This window comes from Oreochromis aureus, linkage group 3, assembly GCF_013358895.1.
Source record: "Oreochromis aureus strain Israel breed Guangdong linkage group 3, ZZ_aureus, whole genome shotgun sequence".
Classification (NCBI taxonomy): Eukaryota; Metazoa; Chordata; class Actinopteri; order Cichliformes; family Cichlidae; genus Oreochromis; species Oreochromis aureus.
In genome coordinates this window covers 62,516,083-62,533,544 of record NC_052944.1, presented here as the reverse complement: position 1 = coordinate 62,533,544, position 17,462 = coordinate 62,516,083, and the positions used below count along the sequence as shown (strand labels likewise).

General features: G+C 43.9%; 1 long non-coding RNA gene across 1 annotated transcript; it reads left to right on the top strand.

Annotated features, from left to right (window-relative positions):
- Positions 1–231: 231 nt before the first annotated feature.
- LOC120436239 lies at positions 232–3,685 on the top strand. The gene is made up of 4 exons (XR_005610264.1): positions 232–306; positions 980–1,063; positions 1,754–1,846; positions 2,743–3,685. It is a non-coding gene; the product is annotated as an uncharacterized LOC120436239 (long non-coding RNA).
- Positions 3,686–17,462: the final 13,777 nt, after the last annotated feature.

Here is a 17,462-nt window from a genome sequence, read left to right as displayed (position 1 = left end):
TCTTTTTTTTTACTGAAAAGTTATAAAGTTTGATGAAACTCCAAAACCTCTTAATATAAAGTCTGGAACTCTTTTGCTAGATTGATAGAACTTTATTAATCCCTCAGGTAGGTTCCTCCAGGAAATTCAGTTTCTATTTAATTGCAGGTTCTCCCACCTCTCCTCCTCCATCAGCCTCCACTGCCTCCCTTTCCCCCCTTTCCTCTCCTCCTCTCTGTGATGGTGTCTGTTCCTCCATAACTGGGCTGCTGCTGCTGGTCATACTGCTACTAGTGCTGAGACGATGCATCCAGAGAAAAACTGGAGGTGAGACACATTCTGCTCACACTTCATGTTGACACATCAAACCGTTGTTTTTTTTTAAACAAATCACCTAAAAAAAAAATCAGTAAATTATAATCTCCATTTTTGTGTTTTTGGCACTTTGAGCCTAATTTCTACAGCCCACATCTCAGACAGTCACAGCTCACACTAACATCATCTAAGTGGAAACAGAGCAAAGACAATCGCTTAAAAGCTGCCACATGCTGCACGTGTTATTTCCACACATCTGTCTCTGTGAGGACCAGTTTGAGCCACAGACCATTTACATTTTTAACTGAGATTTAATTATGACTTAATCTAAGCTACATGCTGTATTTGTGCATCAATTTCTACAATAACATTTTATGATTAATGTCATATTTGAATATATACATTTGTACACTGTACACAGTTTGGTTAGTTTTTCCAGTGTGTGTGAAGTGAGATGTTGTTTGTGAGAGTTTTGGTCAAAGAAAGCTGATGTGAGCGGTTCAGTCCAGTTTCCTGTTTTTTGAAAGAAAAGATAGAAACACTTTTTTAATTTTGTTCTGACTGCAGTTTTTCCTTCGCTTTTCATTTTAAACACGTTTCGCCTTCTTATAAATATTAATCTTGCTGAATCAGCAGCATTTACAGTTTTGCTATTAATGGAAAATCTTTGCATTTGATTTTGCAGTGAGTGATGCTGTGACAGCTGCCACCTCTTCATCAGTGAGAAGAACATCAGCAGATGATGGAAATGGGTCAAAGATGATGAGAGGTACAGGAGAGCGATAATCCTCTTGTGCTTCCACATGAGGCTCTGTGAGGTGCATGGCTGAGGGTTTAGAACATGTGTTTCATGCATTTTGGTTCAGGTTCTTTTAGCATGGACTGCAGGTTCATCCCCTGGTTTTTCATCAGGTCAGGTTGATCAGTTTCTTTGTCTGGACTGAAAATTGCTTGCACATAATGCACAAAGATTTCAGTCCACTGTTAAAAATCTCCTGCATTAAAGATGTTGAACCAGAGCCAGAAACAATGAAATCCCTTCTTGTAATTCTCACATTAAAGCAGCTCCATGTTTTTATTCTTGGACTATACTAGCGTAGCTTTGAATATTTGCAGGTTATAATAATCTTTGGTGCAGCACTTCATATAACTCCTGTCACATACTAGTCAGGTCAGGTATAATTAAAAAAAGTTTTACTTTCACAGGTTTGTAAAGTGCTTATTTTACATGATGCATTGTGTAAGACTGTTACATCATTGTGCCAAGTGAGCAGCTCTGTGGTCATTAGGTTTCCTGTTTTGAGAGCTAAACCGAGCAGAGGTGTTAAGGTTGCTGCATGTTAAAGACAGGCTATGCTGTGGCCTCACATTTGCCGCTGTTATTCCTGGAATGTCAAACCTTTTCTCACCCTAAAACACGAGTTCTGGGTCAGTCACATGACTTTGTCATGTTTTGCAGAGAGCGATCCAGCGGCAGTTTATTCTTCAGTGCACAGAACATCTGACATCAACTATGCACAGATCCCCATCAAGATGAACTGCAGACAGAGAGGTAGAGCTGCTCCTCTTTCATGCTCGCTGCAACCCCCTTTGAGAAAATAAAAGGTCCAATCCTTAATCAAATAATAAATCTTAGTTCTCAGCCTGCAGCAGCACATGAAGGTGATTACATGATCCACAAGCCTGACAGGCTCACTACAAAGATATGAAGAGATTAAACACAAAATACACACAGCTGCTGGAGAATAATCATGGTTTGCACGTGAGTCGAAAAGTATATGAAGTAAATATAGAAGGAAAAAAATGTGGTATTAATTTGAAAGTGGTGTGAAAAGCTCTGATTGGTCAGTAAGACTGGAACGGCGCTATTAAATCCGAGACAGTCATTTCATCTGTGATCACCAAAGTTTTACATAATTTTCTGCTTGTTGTGAAATGTTAGCTTCATATATCAAATACTTTTAAAGATACACACATGTGTATTTTAAATGATCAGCTTGTAGCATGTTTTCACACATTTTTGGACATTCATGTTTGAACATGAGTGTCTTAAAACCTAGCCTAAAAAAATCCCATTTTTCTCACTGTAAAAACGAACCAGTATATGCTACACTGTTAATGCCTCTTAGTATATCTTAAAATTATGATTATTTTTAATGCAAATTTGAGATGGTCCAGCAGAAGGTTGATGATGACATGCGATGGAAGGACTCAGGAAACAGAGGCAGCTTATAATATAGCAAAGCATCAGAGTTCTGTCATTCAAAAATAAAAGATCTGACTACTACTAACACATAGTTATATATTTCAATATTAATTGTTAGAATTCTGAGATTAATTTATTGATATTTGTGTAAGACAGTTTTGTGGATATCAACAAACAGAGCCGGTGCAGTTTTTTTTCTCATGTTTATCTAAACTTCCTCCAATCTGTGTGTTTGTGTTCAGATCTTCCATCAGAGCCAGCGGTCATCTACTCCTCACTCAAGCCGAGCCACACACCTTCACCACAGTGTAACCAGTCTGAGTAGTGACGTCCAGCTGGCTGCTACATCCCTGCACTCCTCTAAATTATATATTATTTATTTAATCATATACTGTGTGTGTTTACAGTCGTACAGCTGCACTGAACCAGTTTGAATGTAGAGTTCAGGATGAAGTGCAAAGTGTTATGTAATTATGTTTTTGTTGTTACAGTGTCACGTTTGCTATTGTTATTACCATGGCTGTTACAGTTATTGTTAACATTGTTGTTATTATTGCTACTATTGTTGTTCTAAATGTTGTTAATTTTATTACTTTGGTAGTTAATGTTGTTACTGTTACCTACTCGAATCAACTCACAATGGTTCACCATTATCTTCAGGGTTTTCCTTTTGGTAATACTACCTGGTACCAGATACTAAAATAATACCTGCTCAGCCAGGGTTCATGTGACATTGTCAGACTGCATATCTCATATTTGCTGGTAAACAGCGTCACTCAATTAGTCCGGAGAGTGTGTCTTTCACAAAAATCAAAAGTGCCATTTTGAAACCTGGTAAAGGGGAAAATGGCGACAAAAACCAGCACCGAAGCCCCCGAGTCTGACAGAAAGCCACAGACCAATTCTCAGTTCAGTTTCAGTTTTATTTGTCATATGCAAGTAAGCACAGGGTCTACATTACAATGAAATGTATTTGACGAGCAGAAAACAGTCACTCAGCAGTATAGTACAGTAAAAGATAGTAAAAAACAAACAAAATATATATATAAAATATAGTGAAAAATACAGTAAAAATGTTAACAGACTAAACATCATCTGTAAGAGTTTTTATTTTTATTTAAATACTAATAAAAATGAAGTGAGCAGTGCAGAGTGTAGTATGTACCTGTGAAACTGTAGGACAGCTTCTGTGTGCAGTGTTGTGGTTGTTGGTAAAAACTGAAGTCTTGTAGTTCGAGCAGGCAGACTAACTTAACTGTAACTTCACCCGGATGGTAACAAGGAGAACAGCTGACATGCTGGGTGGCTGTGGCCCTTGATGATGCTGTGTGCTTTACAGAGGCACTGTTGAAGATAAATGTCCTGAATGGCAGGAAGACTCATGCCAGTGATGTGCTCTGCTGCTGCTATCAGTGATAGCAGTTTCTGTTTTGTTTTTCTAAATATATGATTTGTTTGGGTTTTTGAGTTGTGCTGGTTTGATTTTGTACTAAGGGTTATTTTTAGTTTTGTTCATTTTACATTAGTTGGTGTTCTGGCCTTTAGTTTAAGTCACTGGCTGTATCCCAATTCAGGGTCTGCACGCTTGAAGTACGCGCACTACGGACGGTGCGTACTATAAGTACGAGAAGTGCGGAAGTGAGAGGCTTGTGAAATGGGACGGTCTAGCCTTCGTCGTGCTGCTGTTGTGGAAATTTTAATTACCAAAGCCTGTGTTAGGGTTCAATGTTGAGAGAAGGAATCCATAAATAACCACAGATCCAGGCGTGTGCAATTTAGACGGCATTTTAATGAATTACACATGTGTGAGTTCAACAACCCAATCAGTATTGAACTGTCTTACAAAAAGTCAAAACAAAGACTTTATAGAGGTGAGAATTGTACCGCCCCCTTTTCTGTTGCTAGGCAGATTTAATACAGCATACGTCAGCCTAAACCACAATGACTTTTAACATAGAACATCATCTTCGCGTCGACGGCTGATGCTTCCTGTCTCCATCCTGCCCAGGCTTATCTTCCTGGAACATCAGGTCCACATTCTGCACAAAATGTCACTCATACAGGCACAACTTTGCAGTTATAAACTCTTACCTAAATGAGTCTATCTGTGTGTGTGTGCTCGTGCGGGGGCGCGTGCATGCTGTGTACTGCGTACGTGTCATGACCTCTCACTATTTGTGTCTGTATGTGTGTCTCGCCCTTAAATGCTCTCACATCTCACCCGTTACACTTCTGACCTTTCACCAGAACAGAGGCTCATCCTTACATATAATAACCTAACTGGAACTATATATGTAATCTACTGAATAAATGTTTTAATCCAAAGCCTCTACTAAAAGCTTAAATCAAAGATAAATGCATAATAAACACCCTACTCTTTGGCTTGCACTCGCTCTGCTTTCGGTTTCACTTCTGCACAACCTGCAACTTCAAAAGCCTATAACTCCCTGTCTCATTTCGGTTTATAGATTCAACTCAACAGTTTAAAGTGGTTCTTACTGGACCTATAATAAAGACTTATATAATACCAATATATTTGAACATCTGAATGCATCTGAATGCAACATCACTCTCAATCATGAAATGTTAATGATGATTATACTAATAGCAGCAAATAATAGCAGGAAAATATTTCTATTCTTCACACCTGCAGACGGGATGAGTTGTAACAACACCTTTATTTCAGCTATCTCATGCATGAGGAGGGACGTCAGTCAGGGGGCACTGAAAGTCGTCTCTGACAATGAACAATTCAAGTTCCTTTTATACACAGTCGCAGAACAAAATGCTTTTACAGTTGCAGTTCACACCTTGGCTCTAAACAGAAAGACCCTCTATCACTTGTGTGAATCTCCCCCACTCTGGGGTCAAGTCTTCCTGTGTGAGCTTCCGTCTCCTGGCTTCCGTCTCCTCGGAGACATTCACCAGTTTCTCACCGTCTGTTTTCCCGGCATGAATGAGGTGTGAACCAGACGTACTAAACTAAGTAACATGAAAGCATTTCACCAAGACAATACATTAAAGGACAATACACTAAAGAGAAATCCCACAACAGTTCCCACCCTCTTGATTGCATCTCAATCACTAGTACCAAGGATTTCTCTTCCTAACATTCTGTTAATTACATCAGCAATATTGCACACTCAAAAAGGTTTCACAATATGCATCATTCTTACAGTGCCAGGAAAATAATTTCACTCATCACAATCATCCTCGCTCTCGCTATTATCAGTGTAATCTTCAGCCTGCAATAGGGGAAGCTGCAATTTGGGAGACTCGCTTTCTCTTGTCAGTGCCACTGTGATTAATCTACTCACTAGGGTGCGGAGGCATGGGATCAGACAACAGCCGCAGCATGTGAGAATGGCAATAAAAGTGGCTATGGACATTAGCAACGACATTACTATGGCCTTATACTTCCCAAACTGTTTGTTGAACCACCCGTCTAAGGGGTTAGTAATGCCGGAGTCCTCTGTCATTTGAGATGACAGTGTTCGCAAACCTTCCATGGCTCTGGTTACAGTGCCATCTGGGGCTGTGTTGTTTGGAATGAAGGTGCAGCACAGAGGACCTACCATAGTGCAGATCCCCCCCTTTTTCAGCCAAGAGCATGTCCAGAGCCATTCGATTCTGCCAGGCCATCAAGGATGCGGCAGCCAGCTGTTCGGATAGGCCCGCCACTGCATCCCGTGTCAGATTGGCCAGTCGTTGGACATTGTAATGTACATAGTTGATTCTGTCTACATTCTTATTCGGAGTTACCCATAAGAAGATGGACTCAAACCCCCCTGCAACCTGGTTGGCCAATTTAAACTCATCAGGGACACCTATAGCATCTATATAAGTTGGGGAGTTTTTAGTCAAATCAAAATCTTCCGGTGTGGTCCTACGGGCCCTTCTTACCTGGGCCTCTTGTTGGGATTTAGAGATTCTTTTATTGCTGCCATATAATCTGCCTTATGATAAATGCATTAATAACATGTTCTACAGTATTATTTTATCAGTAATATTTGTGGCAGCACGAGGTGGGAATAAAGTAATTACTCTTCACAGTTTTAAAAAGACAACGCCACCCTGGGAATTTCACCCAGAGAATACTGGAGGTAACACTAATCACTACGAAGGCAGTTAGGTTTGTTATACTCAATACAGAGACGAGGTTCAATGATAAAATAAACTGACAATTTATTAATTAAAACATTTAAAAGCACAGTCATAAATATCAGTGTACAAGTATGCTAAAAAGGTATTCAGAGCTGAGGCTTACCAGTGGAGGGGCAGGGATGCCACACACAAACTCAAAAGAAAACACACCAAGACACAAGTGCAGCACACTATCACACACACTCACACTAATAAACTAAACAAGGCAGGTGTGTACACGCAAAGGATCCCACCACCAAGGCACCCTAGTCTCCTCCACGCCGGCGCCCGCATCTGAATAAAAGAAACAAAGAAAATTTTAATATATCACAACAAACTAATGTATAACGCTGGGGATAACCCAACTGCAGGACCACACTGGTGATCTACAGCTAGAAAAAGGGCCTCCCACCAGTGGCGTAACAAAAATCCAAACTACAAATCAAACAACAGGAAAACAACATACAATCTGGATAAAACTCTAAAATATGGAGCAAACGGAATCGCCGTATTGCTCCAACCTGCCGTCTGCACGGCTATAAGTTAATTATCCAGTCAGTCAATCAGTATGCGCGCCAGCCGACCCGCGTGGCATGCATATGGCCGTTGTTCACGCCGACGTCCACTTTAAAGGCTGGCAGCAGCAAAGAAACTTCGCAGCCAGAACAGACAGTAAAAATAAGATCAAACAAAGCAAAGCATCACAGCAAAGCAGCAGCACTTCAGTTCACGTAGCTTGGCGCAAAACTCAGGCCCACACTTCCTGCAAAGCATAATAAATAATTACTATAAAAGAACAACAGAAGGCAGAGAACGTAACAGAAGTTGATTACGTACCAAGTAAGCCGTGTCATAAAACGTAAGCAGAATGGCTCAGAGGAGGCTTCTACAGCTACGACCTACAAACAATAGCTGTTTACCATCAAGCAAAGTAATATATACACTACAATGAGTAAACACCTACCAGCTGCGATGGAGGCTTCAGAAAAGTAACCCGCAACTAATCTCAGCAACACCAACAGGAAGTCAGGTGACCAAAAAGGAGGTCACAGGCAAGCGATCCAGGGACACTCAAATGGCCACTATTTATACTAGCGCCCCCTAATGCGCCAGGCTGAAAGTGGGTTGGACCGAGGGATAACATTCATCCTGCCACAATCTACCCCTCCTTTTTGCATCGTCGCCCCGATGATGGATTACAAAGATACCCAAGTTAATCCCAAGGCCTAAAAAATGCAGAGACAGCATGTACCCTAGGCTCAGAAATAGAGTTTGCAGCCCCTTGTGCTACCTCCCCTGTTGGTCTTGGGAGATGATGGATATTTGAATGCTGGCCAGCCGTGGACCGGGTTGTTTTGCGCACCACCACATTTCTTGTATCAGAACTCGTAGAGGGAACAGGAACAGAGCTAGATGGAACTGGTGCTGCACTCGGAGTAACTGTACAAGTAGCTGGAACATTGGAAGTTTGGTCTTCTGGCGGGAGCAACAACTCAGAGCTACTTGGAATCACTGCCACTGGGCTGTAAGATGGTGAAACATTTACTTGAGGAGCTCCTATGCTCAGGAATAACAGGTCACTGTCACTTGATGAGTCATGTTCTGGCTCTGCGGATGATATTTCTGGGCCATATGGGCTACTGCTTGGAGCAGGCCCTTCCTGTGGTGTAGCTGCTATTACCACAGCCTTCAACAAGGTACGATGAACATGCTTCACACTGCTAGGATCATCTGCAGGTGCAATGGTATATACTGCCCCACCTCCTTTAGGTGCCTTCAGGATTCTATATACCGCTGGCTTCCATCGATCTTGGATTTTGCATCTCCCTCTTCCACTCAAATCACGCAGGAACACCAACTGCCCATCGTTCAAGGGTGCCTCTTTCACATTTTTATCATGGTGCCTTTTTCTGCGGTCGGCAACCAGTTGCAGTCGTTCCTTGGCTCCTTCATGTACAACCTGTAGCCGGGCTTTATGCTCCTGAATCCACTCGTGCACATCTCCACTGATGGGGTCCGGTACTCTGCCCAACAGAAAGTCCACTGGCAACCTGGGTTCTTGCCCAAACATCAATAAGAATGGAGTTTCCCCAGTAGCCTGATGGGGAGTGGTGTTATAGCAGTAGAGTAACTGGGGCAAACATACATTCCAGTCTCTTTTTCTGGATACTGGCAGGGTCCGCAACAAATTGTGCAAAGTCCTATTAAAACGTTCACACTGACCATTTCCAGCCGGATGATAAGGAGTAGTATGGGACTTCTCAATACCATAAAACTTGCAGAGCTGCTGGATCAGGGAGCTTTCAAAGTTACGACCCTGATCGGAATGAATACGGGCAGGTACACCAAACTTCGAAAACCACTCAGTTACGAGAACCTGGGCCACTGTAGCTGCACATTGGTCACGAGTGGGAACAGCCAATGTATACTTGCTGAAAACATCAGTCATTACCAAGACGTTCTCCAGCCCATTCCGGGAGGGTTCAAGCAGGGTGTAGTCAATGGCCAAGATTTCATTTGGTCGAGAAGCCAACAAATGTCCCATGAAACTTTGAGCTGCTGGTTGGGTGTCTTTTGCAACTTGGCAACGTTCACATCTCTGACACCAGCGAGCTACCTCAGCAGACATACCTGGCCAGTAGCGGAGAGCGGAGAAGCGCTAGGGTCCTTTCCACACCTTGATGGCCGTGGTCCTGATGAACATGAGTCAACACCTGCTCGATTAGTGCACTAGGCAGCAAAAGCTGAAGTACCACCTCAGCACCGTCAGGGCGATGAACCTGACGATACAGAACTCCATCCCTTTCAATCAGACGATCCCATTGTCGTAGCAGCACCAGAGCAGGTGGGGCAAGCTGCTGCCGCTCCTCAAAGCTGGGTCGCTGCTTCCGTCTCCAGAACACCAGGATCTCTTTTATCACTGGGTCGACCTGTTGGAGGGTATGAAGATCAGGAGTAGTGAGATGGGGCAAAACTGTAATGGCAGCTTGTGATACCTCAGCTGGTCCCAGCCGCAAGGCTTGTTGAAGAGGTTCGGGCAAGGCTGTACCAGAAACCATGGCTTTAATTTCCTGAGGATCAGGTGGATGCTGGCGAGATAAAGCGTCTGCATTCTTATTACTCCTTCCTGACCTGTACTTTAAGTCGAAGTCAAACGAAGCGAGCTGAGCTGCCCAACGCTGTTCAGTAGCCCCAAGTTTAGCAGAAGACAAGTGACTAAGAGGATTGTTGTCGGTGTAAACAATACACTTGTGGCCCAACAAGTACTCTCTAAACTTCTCAGTCATGGCCCACTTAAGTGCCAAAAACTCCAGCTTCATTGAGCTATAATTTAGCATATTGCGCTCAGTAGGCCTCAAACCCCGACTGGCATAGGCTATTGGCCTCACCTTACCTCCCTGCTCCTGGGAGAGCACTGCCCCTAGGCCGCCATAGCTGGCATCCACTTCTAAAATAAAAGGCAAAGAGAAATCTGCATAAGCAAGCACTGGTGCTGTTGTCAATTTAGTCTTTAGTGCCTCAAAACTTTGAGCACACTCTGCAGTCCAGTTCTCCGCTACACCATGCTCTGACCTCTTCTTTGATTTTCTGCCTCCCCACTCTGCCACCAGTCTATGCAGAGGTGCCGCCAACTTGGCAAAACCCTCTACAAAACGGCGATAATAGCTGCAAACCCAAGAAAGGAGCGTAGTTCTGAAACAGTCTTAGGAGGCTGCCAGTTAGCCACCACTTCCACCTTGCTAGGGTCCGTGGAGACACCCTGATCGGAGATGACGTGGCCCAAGTAGCGAACCTCCCGCTGGAAAAAGGCACATTTGGCAAGCTTTGCTTTCAAACCCTCCTGCTGAAGCCGACCTAGCACCACATCCAGCCGCTCAAGATGTTGCTGTACTGTTGATGAGAAGATTACAATGTCATCAAGATAGAGAAGCAGAGACTGGCACTGTTGATCACCGAAAAGGCGTTGCATTAGTCTCTGGAAGGTGCTAGGGGCATTACAGAGCCCAAATGGCATTCGGTTCCACTCAAATAGGCCAAAAGGAGTACAGAAGGCAGTCTTGGGCCTATCCTCTTCCGTAACTGGGACCTGATTATAGCCACTTGCTAAATCCATGGTGGAAAACCAGCAGGCACCAGTCAACGCATCTAGAGATTCCTCGATGCGTGGCAGGGGGAATGCATCTTTCCTTGTCTTGTTGTTCAATTGCCGATAATCAACACACATGCGCGGGCTGCCATCCTTTATCTTAACGAGCACAATGGGAGAAGCATAGGGGCTGCTACTCTCTCTAATCACCTTGGCCCCTAGTAACTGGTTAATATGCTCTTTCACAACCTCGTACTCTGAAGGGGGGATGCGCCTATAACGCTGCCGCACAGGGATATCGTCTAAGAGCGGAATGTCATGGGAGATCAAGTTAGTGCAACCCAAATCGGTGTCATGAGCAGAAAAGACCGAGCTGTATTTCCTAAGGAGAGACCTCACCTGTCCCTGTTCCTCTGCTGACAGTTTAGACAAATCAAGCCCTTCCATCTGATCCTGCACAGTAGGAGTGGCGGTGTGAGATGCCATTGTGGCTATGTTAGGGGGTATTTCTGTCACACCAGCAGGCAAACTGACCACATGAACATCTTCCAGGGTCCCTATAACGGTCCTGGGATGAAGCGAGACTGCCGTGGTCCCTACATTAACAACTGGTATGTATGCAGTACCTCTAACCACTTGAACCAATGCAGGGGATGCTAAAAGTCCAGCAGGCAAGTTAACATCATTGGGTTCAAATAACACTGTGGCACCTGAATATTGCTCAGAACAGGTGGTGGCCACTATTTTCATTACACCAGCCGGAATGCAACATGCTCGCTTACCTCTCACTCTCACATGGCCAGACAAATCCAGTGGGGCTCTTATACTAACATCATGGCACTTTTGCAGCGCATGCACAAGGGGTTTAGGGGCCTCTGTGACAGAGCCCAAACTAAACAATGCTTCACCATGTTGCCCAAAAAGCTCGTGGTAACACTTCCGAATGACATTCATCCCCAATACACCCGGAACCGTGGAAGGTCCTGCACCTGGAGGATCTTTAACGATCAACACGCCACACTGTGGAAGAAACTTATCACAGAGCTCTACACTTAGCTCAATATAACCAAGGTAGGGAATAGACAAACCATTAGCCGCTTTAAGCTGCAACCAATGACAAGCTTTGAGGCACTCTTGACCCCAGGACTCAAAATGCTGGCGGAAAAAGCTTTCAGTAATGGTGGAGACCATGGACCCCGTATCAACCAGACAAGGTACTTTTATACCGCCTGTGATGGCCAAACCCGTGGCCACACTCTAAAAGTCAGTAACTCTTGTATTTTCATTTGAACATAGTAACACTCTTTAGTTTCCAATAACTTTATTGATTGGTTGGGATACATTTGTTCTATTTGTAAGCGCGCACATTTAGTTTACTTATGTATTCCCACCACTTCATTATTTTGATTTTTGACTAACCTTTGTCTTTTTTCTTTCTTACCGCCATCATCCCTGGGAGTTGCTGGACAAAAGATGGTAGCCAGGGTTTGAAACCATTAAATACAAAGAGGGCTAATTGGACCACAACACCACTTCCTACGGAAGGGGAGAATATATGTTTTCTTTACTTTAAAAACAAAGTATTTGTATTTAATTAAATATTTGGGTTTAGGGTTTGATGGTTTTGATTTTCTTCTTTAGTATTTAGTTTATTAACAAATTAGAATGTACTGCATTGTGTTGTGATTTATGATTGTGTTTGTTTGTCACCCCTCATGTGTCACAATGGTCTGATCAGCCATTATATATACCCCTGTGTGTCATTTCATGTTTAGGTCAATTATGTTTGTTTGGGCAGTCATTTGGTTTGTTAAGTTTGTAGTCTTAGCCTGAGTTCAGTTTTGTTTCTTTGACCTCTTTTATGAGCTCAACGTTTATTGCTTTTGTAAATATATTTTGGGGTTAAATAAATGGCAACCCTATTTTTCAAATAATTCCTGAGACTCCTCCTGTTTTTCAACTCGGTCCCTCACATGTGGTGTCAGAAGTGGGATCCTTCAGTTGAGGAGACAGGATTTTTTTTGCATTTTTCTGCCCTTTTTTCTCCCCTGACAAACTTTTTGAGCCATGCAGAATGCTGTGCGCCCAAAGAGAGGAAATAAAATGGAGGCCAAAGAGGCCTTGCAGCAGCCAGAGAGGGAGAAGGAGATGGAAGAAGGAATTTCAGTTGTGGCTGGAGACACTGAAGGAGAGGATACCAGGGAGCCAACTCTGCTTGATATTGCTGGGATTCTTCAGGCTTTCATGGGACAACAGGAAGTTCGAGATAAAAAACAGAGGGAGGATGCTATACTGCAAGAACAGCGTTTTAAGAGTTTGCAACACCAGTTTCGGCTTTTACAAATGGAAGTGCAGGCTAGAACCACCCCACTTCCAGAGCCCACATCAACTGATCCAGAGCCTGTTGAAACTCCAGCTGATTATCAGACACAAGCAACATCTCAGCATGAGGGTTCTGGCTCAGCCTCCATATTAACAGGTCAGTCTGTGCATATTCATCATCCTAAACTGGAGAAACTAGCTGTTGAAGATGATGTTGAACATTTTCTCACTACTTTTGAGAGAATTGCAGCTGCTTGTCGCTGGCCAGAGTCAGACTGGATTTTTCACCTCATTCCTCTTCTGACTGGTAAGGCTCGAAGTGCCTATGTTAATATGGATGTGGACGATTCACTGCAATATGAGAAGGTAAAAGCTGCCATTTTGCAAAAATATGATATAAACCCAGAAACATACAGGCAAAGGTTTCGCTGTCTTGAAGTTTTTGATGAGAGTCCCAAGGAACTGTATGCAAGACTGAAAGAACTTTATGAGAAATGGATTCAGCCTAAAAACAGAACTATAAAAGAAGTTGGTGAAATTATTGTCTTGGAGCAGTTTTTAAGAATGCTGTGTCCTGAGCTTCAGGTTTGGATTAAGGAGCATAATCCAAAGTCTGCTGCAGAGGCCGCCACCCTGGCTGATGTGTTTGTAGCTGCTCGAAGTAAGAGTCAGCCATGGAGCAACAGTGCATGGAAGGCTGCCCGAGATTCACGTCGGTCGCAACCCCTCAGCATCCTCAGAGGTCAGCGACGGTGTGGGTAAGCCCTTTACAAGGGAAAACCAGCCTCCAAATACCTCGAAGCCAGGTAAAGGCCACCAGTGTGCTACCTTTGTGGACAGGAAGGTCACACTAAGCCCATGTGTCCTAATAATCAAAGCAAATTATCTCAAATGTGTTTTGTGCCTCATCAGAATTTGGATATTAAATCTGAGAGAAAGCAGTCAAATAAAATCACCACAGTTAAGATTAATGGACAAGAAATGAATGCTTTAATAGATACTGGCAGCACACAGACTCTGGTACACAGGAAATATGTGTCAAATGACCGCACATGCCCCTCTGAAACCATATCAGTTTGCTGTATACATGGTGATGAAAGACCATACCCTACTACTGATCTGTTTATTGAAGTGCAAGGGACGCCCTATCTGTTAAAGGTTGGTGTAGCTGATAATCTGCCCTATCCTGTAGTTCTTGGGGAGGATCTGCCAGTCATCTATGATTTGTTGAGAGAAGTGCAGGAGTGTAATGTGGCTATAACAAGGGCTCAAACTAAAAATCAGGATGAGCATTATGCAACCCTCAGTGCTTTACCCTTCTTTGAGGCTGAACTAGAGACAGAACCCGGGAAGTCTCGGAAGCCACGCAGTCAAAGAAGACGTGAAAAATTTCAACACACTGTTGGGAAGACATCAGTTCAGGCTGCTCCAGATATGCCTTTAGGTTTTTCAGTACCTACAAACATCAGACAAATGCAGCAGGCTGATCTAACTTTGTCTGCCATGTTGCTGAGGGCCAAGGAAAAGGACTCTGTTGAATCTGACACAAATAAAGAGCAGTTCATTCTGCAAGATGGCATTTTATACCACCAGCACGGCCAGGTTAAGCAGTTAGTGGTCCCTAAAGTGGCTCGCGAAACAGTGCTTACTTTGGGGCACTCCATTCCCTGGGCTGGCCACCTGGGGAAGCATAAAACCACCGCTCGCATTAAGCGATACTTTTTCTGGCCTGGCTTGTGCTCAGATGTTGCCATGTTTTGCAGGAGTTGTCCTCAATGTCAGAAGACTTCAATTAGGGTCCCCACCAAAGCACCACTCCAACCTCTCCCAATCATTGGTATACCATTTCAGCGCCTTGGCATGGACGTAGTTGGTCCTGTGGAAAAAAGTAAAGCTGGAAATCGCTTTATGTTAGTCATTACAGACTATGCTACGAGGTATCCTGAAGTCTTTCCATTAAAAACTGTTAAAGCAAAAGCTGTAGCTTCCTCATTGATTCAACTGTTCTCAAGGGTTGGATTCCCACAGGAGATTTTGACTGACCAAGGCACTAATTTTATGTCTACACTGTTGAAACAAGTCTATAAGCTGTTAGGCATCAGGAGTGTGCGGACAACCCCTTATCACCCACAGACAGATGGACTGACTGAGCGTTTCAACCAAACTCTCAAACAAATGCTCCGAAAGTTTGTCAATGATACAGGGTCTGATTGGGACCAGTGGCTGCCATACCTCCTTTTTGCCTACAGGGAAGTTCCTCAAGCCTCCACTGGCTTCTCCCCATTTGAGCTTCTTTATGGCCATGAGGTGAGAGGCCCATTAACCCTGCTGAAGGACTCATGGGAGGGAGAGCAAGGTAAAGAGGAATCGGTCAGTGTTATTTCATATGTCATTCATATGAGGGAAAAGCTTCAGCAGATGAGTGAACTGGCACAGAGCCATATGGCAGCTGCTCAGAAGCAACAAAAGACTTTGTTTGATAGGAAAGCTCGCCACAGGAGTTTTGTCCCTGGCCAGAAGGTTTTGGTCATGTTGCCAACTTCTGACAGCAAGCTGCTGGCAAAGTGGCAGGGACCCTTCGAAGTACAGAAGAAACTTGGACCTACTACCTATAAAGTTTCCACACCAGGTCTCCAGCGAGGGAGTAGAGTGCTCCATGTTAACCTTCTTAGGAATGGATTCCACGCACTGAGAATAAAACAGAGGGGTTGCTTATTCACAGCGTGGATGAGGAGGAAGAAGTTAATGACTACTTGCCTTCAGTAACAGCCTCTGTCCTGGACCTGAACCATCTCACCAGTGAGCAACAGTCTCAGGTAACACCTCTGATTAATTCAGACACATTTCAAAAGTACCCAGGTCGCACCAGTCTGGTGGAGCATGACATTGTTTTAAAACCTGATGCAGCTGTGAAGCGTATGAGTTACAGGATACCAGAACGCTTCCTGGTGGAGTTAAAGGAGGAGGTGGACCTCATGCTGTCTCTTGGAATCATCCAACCTTCAGCAAGTGAGTGGTGCAACCCTGTTGTGTTGGCTCCGAAAAAGGATAGCACAATACGATTTTGCATCGACTTCAGGTACCTCAATTCCATATCAAAATTTGACTCTTACCCAATGCCACGCATTGACGACCTCATTGAGCGTTTGGGGAAGGCAAAATATCTGACGACCATTGATCTCTCCAAGGGATACTGGCAAGTACCTCTCACTAAACAGTCTCAAGAGTTGACAGCATTCCGTACTCCGTGGGGATTGTTCGAGTTCACAGTCCTGCCATTTGGTCTGCATGGGGCCCCAGCAACATTTCAAAGACTAATGGATAAGGTACTCTGTGGTCTCTCAGCATTCACCTGTGCGTACCTTGATGATGTTGTTGTTTTCAGTGGAACTTGGGAAGAGCATGTGGATCACCTAAGGGTCGTGTTGGATCGGCTGCGTTCGCAGGCCTTACCATCAATCCAGCAAAGTGTGCTCTTGCTAGGACTGAAGTCCAGTACCGGGTTTACTGTTGGAGGTGGGACAATTAAACCGCAGGTTGACAAAATTAATGCAATTGCATCATGTCCTCTTCCACAAACCAGGAAACAGCTGCGATCCTTCCTTGGCATGGCTGCGTTCTATAACAGATTCATTCCCAACTTCTCAGCGAGAGCAGCCCCACTGACGGACAGGACTGGCTCAAGATGTCCCAATAAGATTCGGTGGACAGCTGAAGCCGTTGCAGCTTTCAAAGACATTCGCCAGTCCCTGAGTAAGGACCCCGTTCTGCACTCACCAAATTTTACAAAAGACTTTACGTTGCAGACTGATGCTTCTGAAAGGGGTCTGGGAGCAGTGCTTCTGCAGGGACCACCAGAGGATCGACATCCTGTCGCCTACATCAGCCGTAAGCTGCTACCAAGGGAGAGCCGCTACGCAACGGTTGAGAAGGAAGCCTTGGCCATTAAATGGGCACTTGACTCTTTCAAATATTATTTGTTGGGAAGAGAATTCATCCTTCACACTGACCACAAAGCCCTGCAGTGGCTGGAAAGAATGAAAGACACCAATGGGAGAATCACCAGGTGGTATCTGGCTATGCAGCCATACCGGTTTAAGGTTCACTACATCCCTGGTAAAGACAACGCCACTGCTGATTACCTCTCTCGCTGCCTGATGGAAGATCCAGAAGTGGGGGGGTGTGTGATGGCCAAACCCGTGGCCACACTCTAAAAGTCAGTAACTCTTGTATTTTCATTTGAACATAGTAACACTCTTTAGTTTCCAATAACTTTATTGATTGGTTGGGATACATTTGTTCTATTTGTAAGCGCGCACATTTAGTTTACTTATGTATTCCCACCACTTCATTATTTTGATTTTTGACTAACCTTTGTCTTTTTTCTTTCTTACCGCCATCATCCCTGGG